Raw genomic sequence first — 7,917 nt, forward strand, 5'->3', positions numbered from 1 at the left:
AACAACAACAACAGAAAATAAAAAGACAAATTGCATTGTAAAAATCTGCTGTCAGGGACTCTTCCAAATTATGAGAGCAATAATGTCAGTTTAGAGACTAAGGTGTGCCTAATCTAGGTCATGGTCTTTGCATTTACTTCCTATGCATAAGAAAGCCAGAAAATGAATAACAGAAGAAGAATTGATGCCTTTGGGTTGTGGTGCTGGAAAAGCACCATAAACATACCATGGATCACCAAGAGAATAAACAAGCCTGTCTTAGAGAAGGTAAAACCAAGTTTCTCCTTGGAAGTACGGATTTCGAAGCTCTGTCTCACATACTTTGTACACATAAACAAATGGACCAGTCCTTGGAGGAGGGCATCATTCTTAGAAGTGTGGTGGGACATCACAGGAGAGTAAGACCTCAAATGAGATGGATTGACACGATAACTAGGATAATGGGGTTAGATGCGATAGTGTTATTGAGACTGGCTTTTACCTAGAATCACTATAAGTCGTAGATGACTCAATGACACCTAATAACAACAACAATTTACAAATTACAAAGTTTCCCACTGGAAAATATTTCAAATCTAGAAGACTCTCTTTCATTCCCATGATGTAAATTATAACTAATAACTGAGTCTTCATTGGATTTAAAGGCAATAAATCACTTGCAAGATTACCCATCTTTGCTCTGCAGAGCAGCTGGTGGATTTGAACTACCAGGGAAAAGCAGCTTTCAGGCTAAGAGCTCAACTCTCTACAGACTATGCCACCTGAGCTCCTTTCAAGATATATTTGTCATGATTTCACATTTAAAAGTCCAGTAGAAGATATGCAGCAAACTAGTGGTAACCCTTTTAAAATGTCTTTTTACCTCCAAAAAACGTAGCTATAATAAAACACAATCATCTCCTAAGCCAACTTCATTTCTTACTTATTCCACTTTTAGGGAATCTCACAGTCTTTATGATATCTTTTATTATTTTGTTTCCTTATTTCAATAATCTACTTTATTTAATAGAAAAATTTGCAACAAAATTCACTACTTCAACTCTATTTATATACCTTCACCTGTTTAGATACATTCTCTTTGAGCTCTGGTGGTCTAGTGGTAATAAACTGCTATAATTCCAAAGGTCATAGTTCAAATCCCCTATCTGCTTTGTGGGAGCAGGATGGACAATTTTTCTACTGTGATTAACTGCCTCTGAAAACCCCCTGAAGGATCAGCTGTGGGTCAGTTTCAACTCGACTGTACAAAACAACATTTTCTCTATATAGCAAGACATTTTTTTAATTGTTTAACTTACATCTAACTGTATACAGGATATCACAAAAAATAGTAGCTAGAAAAGATTGTTTTTGTTGTTGTTTATTGCTGTCAAGTCGAGCACAGCTCACAGCAACACTATGAACAAAAGACCTGAAAACTTTCTGTAACTATCATTGTTTCTCAAAGTTCATAGAGTTTCCAGAGGCATGTTCTTTAGGAAATGAATGTCATTTCTGCTCTAAAGTAGAATTGCTAGAAAGGTAAACTAGAAAAAGCAAAGGTAAAATACTCTGTTCTTCGTATAGTAGATGGATTGTCATAAAGTTAAAATGTTGTTGTTTTGTACTGTAGAATCAGAACCAACCTATAACTGACCCCCTGATGAGTTTTCAGAAGCAGTTAATTGCATAGAAGGAGATTGTGTGTCCTTCTCCCATGGAGCAGCTGGTGGCCTCGAAACTTATGCCTTCAGGATTGCAGTGCATCTTCTTGCCACAAGGCCATAAGAGCTTCCAAAGTTACAAAAATGAATATATTAAAAAAATCAATGAATCATGTAGGCACAGTTATTATGTGCCATTGAGTAGCCTGCGACCCATAGTGACCTTATACACAACAGCTCTGAACCCTGTCCTGTTCTGAGCCAGTCTCACTAATTCTAACAGACCAACCCCAATTGACCAGTCACTATATCAATCCATCTCATCTGGGGTCTTCATGTCCATTTACCCTTCTAAGAATTATGCCTTTCTGCAAAGACTGGTCTCTCCTGGCCATGTGCCCAAATATGACAGAGCTTCAGAATCCTAGCCTTCAATGAGAACCTTTGTGTCACCCTCTCCAAGACAGACCTATTTGTTTTCTTGGCAGTCCATGGTATATCCAAGACTCTTCTCCAGCACCACAATTTAAAGGAATGGTACTGGACACATCTTATTTTGTTATACATGAGTTTAAGTTGACTTCAAGACAACAGTTAACAATATTAACATATAAAACAGTATCCTATATACTTTATTTTGCCTGTCTTTTTTATTTAACTGCAAGAAAAAAAATTTCTTTTGCTGTAATGAAGCCTAAATCTCATATATGATGCCAACATAAACATTTTTAGGAAACTTGGAGGTTTTTTTAAATTGTTTTCTTTATTTTCATAAAAATCATTTATAAATTTTACCTATCTTCTATGCTTAATTTCATGATCTGTATTTCTGATTGAAGACTTCCTTGACATCTTTTTCTTCTCAACTCTGCTAAATTCTTCCTTTCATAATAAATTAATCCCTAGAGTACTTGAGTGGTACTAACAGCTGATATACGTGATGTAACTTAATGGTTAGTAATTCATGTCTTTCCAAAACCACTTAGAAAGGTTTTGAACCACTCAGAAAAATGAGTTTTTGAAAGTCTTAAGGAGCACAGTTTTATTTTGATACTTATGGGGTCACTATGAGCCATAATCTTCTCCTAGCAACTGCTTCTCCCTCAACCATTACGATCAATACAAAAGTAAATGTTCACAAGGCTCCTGGAGTCACTTAAATATATATGTGTAATTGATATGCCACTCTGGAAGTTGGCTGGCCAACTGGTGGGATGGCTGGCGTCACCATGGCAGCTCCCTTTGGTGGCGGTCAGGCAAGGGAAGTTATACAGGAGGTGTCCAGGTCTTTTGTTCATAGGGTTGCTATGAGTCACCTATGACTCGATAGCACTTAACAACAACAACAACAACAACAACAACAACAACAACAGCAACAGCATAGAGAGAGATCAGTTGGCCTAGTGGACAGAAAATCATGCTGCTAAACCAAAGGTGGGTGACTTTACTCCGTGACCCTCAGGCCTGCCTTTAATTGTTTGTGGTGAAACATTCTAGGTCATATAACCCTGGTCTGTCCACTTGCTATACAGAGGTAACTCATGGTTGTTGTGAAACTAAACCCTGTGACACTGATGAGTCAAATGCAAAAATGGTTACCCATGGTGGACAGTGTATGGTGGAGCTCTCCTATTAAAACAAGCTTCTAAGAAGGAGTGGCATCTGCTTCCATAATAGCTTGCCTCCAGAAATCTTATGAACCTGGAGAAAGGACGAAAGTTATACAGGTGTCCAGGTCTTTCATTCATAGGATTGCTATGAGTCACCTATGACTCAACAACACTTAACAACAACAATGGAAGCAGTCCTTGGAACAGAGCAGGGAAACACTACATGGTTCAGAATCAGGAAGGGAGTGTATCAGGGATGTGTCCTGTCTCCATACCTTTTCAATCTAAATGCAGAACAGATCATTCGGGAGGTTTGACTTTATGAGGAGGACTGTGGCATCAGGATTGGAGGAAATCTCACCAGCAACCTGAATTATGCAGATAACACAACCCTGATTGCTGAAACTGAGGAGGACCTGAAGTGCTTGCTACAAAAAGTCAAGGACTGTACTCTTCAATATGGATTGAAGCTCAACATCAAGAAGAGAAAGATTCTCATCACTGGGCCAATTGGAAGCACCATAGTGGATAGTAAAGAGATTGAGTTTGTTAACAGTTAGAGCTTGCTCAACTCCACAATCAACATGCTTGGCACCAGCAGTCAGGAAATCAAAAGACAAATTTTGTTGGGAGGATTTGCTTTGGGGGACCATTTCTGAGTATTGAGAAGCAACAATATCAGTCTAGAGACTAAGGTGTGCCTGCTGCAGGCCATGGCCTTTGCAATTACTTGCAATACATCAGAGAGCTGGACAATGAATAAGATGACAGAAGAATTGATGCCTTTGAGTTCCGGTGCTGGATAAGAGTCTTGAACATAACATGCATAACCAAGAAAACAAATAGGCCTGTCTTTGAGAGGGTGAAACCAAGTTTCTCCTTGGAGGCTGCGACTTTTTGTTTTTCTTTTTATTCATTTCAATGAACATTTACAGAGATTTTGGATTTTATTCATTGTTGCACTTTTCTCTCCACCCACCCACCCTGCCCCCCAGTTCACTCTTCTCTTTGAAATGTAAAAGAAAAATTCCTTCATTGATATGCAATCCCCCCTCACCCCCCACCCCGAGTATACTCCACTCTGCAACCTTCATTCCGGACTCTTATGATAATCATCATGCCCTAAAATATATTGCTTTTAAACTGTTCTCTCCCTTATTGGTTTCAATGCAGTATACATAATTCATCCAGTTTTTCTCATTCTTACCCCAACCCTGATGTCAGTCCCATTCTATAGCAGTGGCACTATGCAGAGCTTGTCCTTTTGTGACTCAGATATTTCGCTCAGCATAATGTCCTCGAGGATCACCTATTTTAAATAATATTGCATGAGTTCCTTGTTTTTCAATGCAGCGTACTCTGTGTACATGGCCTGGAAGGACCAATCCTTGGAGAAGGACATCATGCTTAGAAGGGTGGAGGGACAGCACAGGAGGGGAAGACCCTGATGAGATGGATTGATACAGTAACTAGGGCAATGGGTGTAGGTGTGTCGGAGTCAGTGAGACTGGCTTAGGAAAGGGTTCAGAGCTATTGTACATAGGGTCACTATGAGTCACAGGTGACTCAACAATGGTACATAACAACAACAATGTCTCACATTTTAGCTTTACTTCATTTATTTCTTAGAGCTGTTTAGACTTAATCCCCCTTTGGTATAAGCAGAGAAGTCTGTGAGTGCCTTGCTCATTTTAGGATGTTGATATTATTAGCCTCTCAGGCAAATAATCTTAAATACTAACAATAAATGTTTTATGATGTTTTTACCAACATCTTCTAATAAGTGATATTTATGATGTTGCTTCATTATAGTTATAAGCTTTTTTGAATTTAAATCCAAACAACTATTCTAAAAAATAGGCTTGAGAGAATGTATATTCAAATGGACAATGGCTGTATCTTATATGAGTATAGATTCTGACCTGTAGTTTTTATAGTGATCAGTTCAGGAAGCTAAACCACATCCTCTATGACAATTGCTTAAAAAGTTTAGACTGTCTAACTCCTTCCCCTCATCCCCCTTTGCTTCCACTTCAGACCTCCAGACTTGCTGGAGAAAGCTAAATAATGCTCCCCAAACTGATAACACACAATGGTTAGATGATTATGGTTTAGACTACCATTATCTTCTCCCATCAACATCTGCCAATAGAGTATACTTGAATCATCCTTTTTTCCTTTCTTTCCCATTGCTAGAAAATTCCACTTCACCTTAGAATCACCACCAAACATAATTGATGATAGCAAACTCCCTTTCTACTTCACCTTCTTAATAAGTGGTATTTTTCTATTTCTACTTTGTTTATTTTTCATTTAATTCACTTGTGAAATTTATGCAGACTCAACTGAAATTCTCTGCAAGTGGTGGAGAATGCATCTGCAATTGGTAAGAATTTACTTCATCTAAAAGTTCGCATCAGGGAACTCATCTGTGTTTCTCTCTTGCTGATGACGTTTGTTTATGTGAGGCCACTGTTTTCTGTCTTTTGATCAAGCTGTATGTATTGGGGTCTTCATCTTGGTGTAACTGTTATTTCAAGGCCACAAGTATTATATATAGCATAATTATTAAGCCTGAACGCAGCAGTTTAGATTAGGAAGAGTAGAAACGACACAGCTGCACAGATCACTACCAGGAAGTTTAACATCATGTCATTATCAGCTCTTGTTTTTAATAGTTTCTGGAATTTTCCAGGTGCCAAAGCTGGAAACACACTTTTTCCTTCCAAATGTTCAATTCTGAAATCACAGAACCACTCTAGGCCTAGGAAAAGCCGCAATCAATACCCTTTCAATCTGCACTTCCACTGAACGCAATTTAGCAAGGGTACACAAGTAAAGCATTTTCTGATCCGAAAACAATAGGAACACAGAGCTATAATGCTGTATCTATGTCTCCACTGATATCCTGAAAGAGCAATTTAATTTTGCAGCCAGCCATGTGTAATTCGAGTGTGACACATTAACAAATGGATGGCTGGTCCATCTTCCTGGCTTCCTGTCAAGATCTGGCCCTTCTGATGCCTCTTGGGTATGTCAGAGGGAGCTTTAGCCCGTTCAGAATGGAATCTGAAAGAATTAAGGGACATAAATGTGGACTGATGAGGACAGCAACTGTGAGGCAGGAAAATTAATAGTCTCATAGAGAACAATATGCAATGTAGTAACAAATCAGAGGGAAATTGATATTTTACTGGAGGTTCTCAGAACTATTTTAACTGTAATGTGAAGTTATTTAAATTATTATAGAGCTTATTGAACCTATTTAGCATCTGCAACAATTTAAAAATAAATAAACCGAATGCCAAATTGTAACTGGATTTCAAGTGTCTGTATATTGTATAATATTGGGTTACCCAAGGGATATTAGACCTGATGTAATTAACCTGAACTTGTCCTAAATGCTTTCCAGAGAGGAGCTAGAGGGAGATATAAAGAGAGTATTGCTATGGTTGATGAGGATAAGCACTCACATTCAAGTACTTCTCAAAGTAGTAATTAATTTTAAGCAGAATCCCAAGCCTGATGCAACCTTCACAACACAGCTGTCTTTTCATAGGTCACTCCCAGGCTTACTATGTTCACTCAACCAATAAGTCAGTTACAAGTGCCTTAATATTTGCAAGTTTTTACACTACGTATTATCTCCATGTTAACTATAATTTGTTATGATCCATACAATCAAAGGCCTCTGCATAGTCAATAAAACACAAATCGAAGTTCTTCTGGTATTCTTTGCTTTCAGTCAGTATCCATCTGACATCAACAATGATATGCTTGATAACACAGGCTCTTTAATCTAGCTTGAATTTCTGACAATTCCATACATATTTACTGTTCTAGCCATTTTGGATTATTTTCAGCAATTTTTGTTTTCGTATAATCATGGAAATGAGAACAATTATGGATCTCTAACATTGAGATCTCTAGTATCTCCAACTTTGAGAAGAACAGGAATCCCAGAACACTTAGTTGTGCTCATGTGAAACTTCTATCTAGACCTAGAAGCTTTTGTGTGAAGCAAAATGCTTCTGAGAAAGAAATATGAAGTGGGAGGCATAGCACTCCCTGACCTCATAACCTACTACACAGCAGTAGTAACCAAAATAGCATTGTACTTGTACAGTGAAAGGGACTGAGACCACTGGAAAAGAATTGAGAACCCAGAAGTAGACCCAGCTATCTACGGTCAACTGATATTTGACAAGAAAACCAAAGCTATCAAATAGTGCTGGTAAAAAAACAAAACAACAACAACAACAAAAAAACACAAACCAAACAAACCTAGACTGCTTCCTGCAGAGACCTGAAACAGTATCTACATATCAGGCTATACACAAAAATCACCTCAAGGTAGATCAATCAGAGACTTGGGAGTAAAGCTCAAAACCATAAAGTTCATAAGAGGCAAACTGGGATGAAGCTTAGAAGGCCTATTCTATGGTGTAAAGAGACTGCCAAATACAGCCAGAAATACACAATCTAAAGAGAATACAATTGATAAATGGGACCTTCTAAAAATGAAATCCCTGTGTGCATCAAAAACTTTTGCCAACAGGGTGAAAAGAAAACCTACTAACTTGGAACAAATATATGGCAATACCATCTCAGAAAAGAGTCTCATAACAAAAGTTTAATACTTTGGGGCCTCCAAAAGAAAAAGT

Source organism: Elephantulus edwardii, unplaced genomic scaffold (genome assembly GCF_000299155.1).
Source record: "Elephantulus edwardii isolate Elephantulus edwardi_28Jun2011 unplaced genomic scaffold, EleEdw1.0 scaffold00013, whole genome shotgun sequence".
Lineage (NCBI taxonomy): Eukaryota > Metazoa > Chordata > Mammalia > Macroscelidea > Macroscelididae > Elephantulus > Elephantulus edwardii.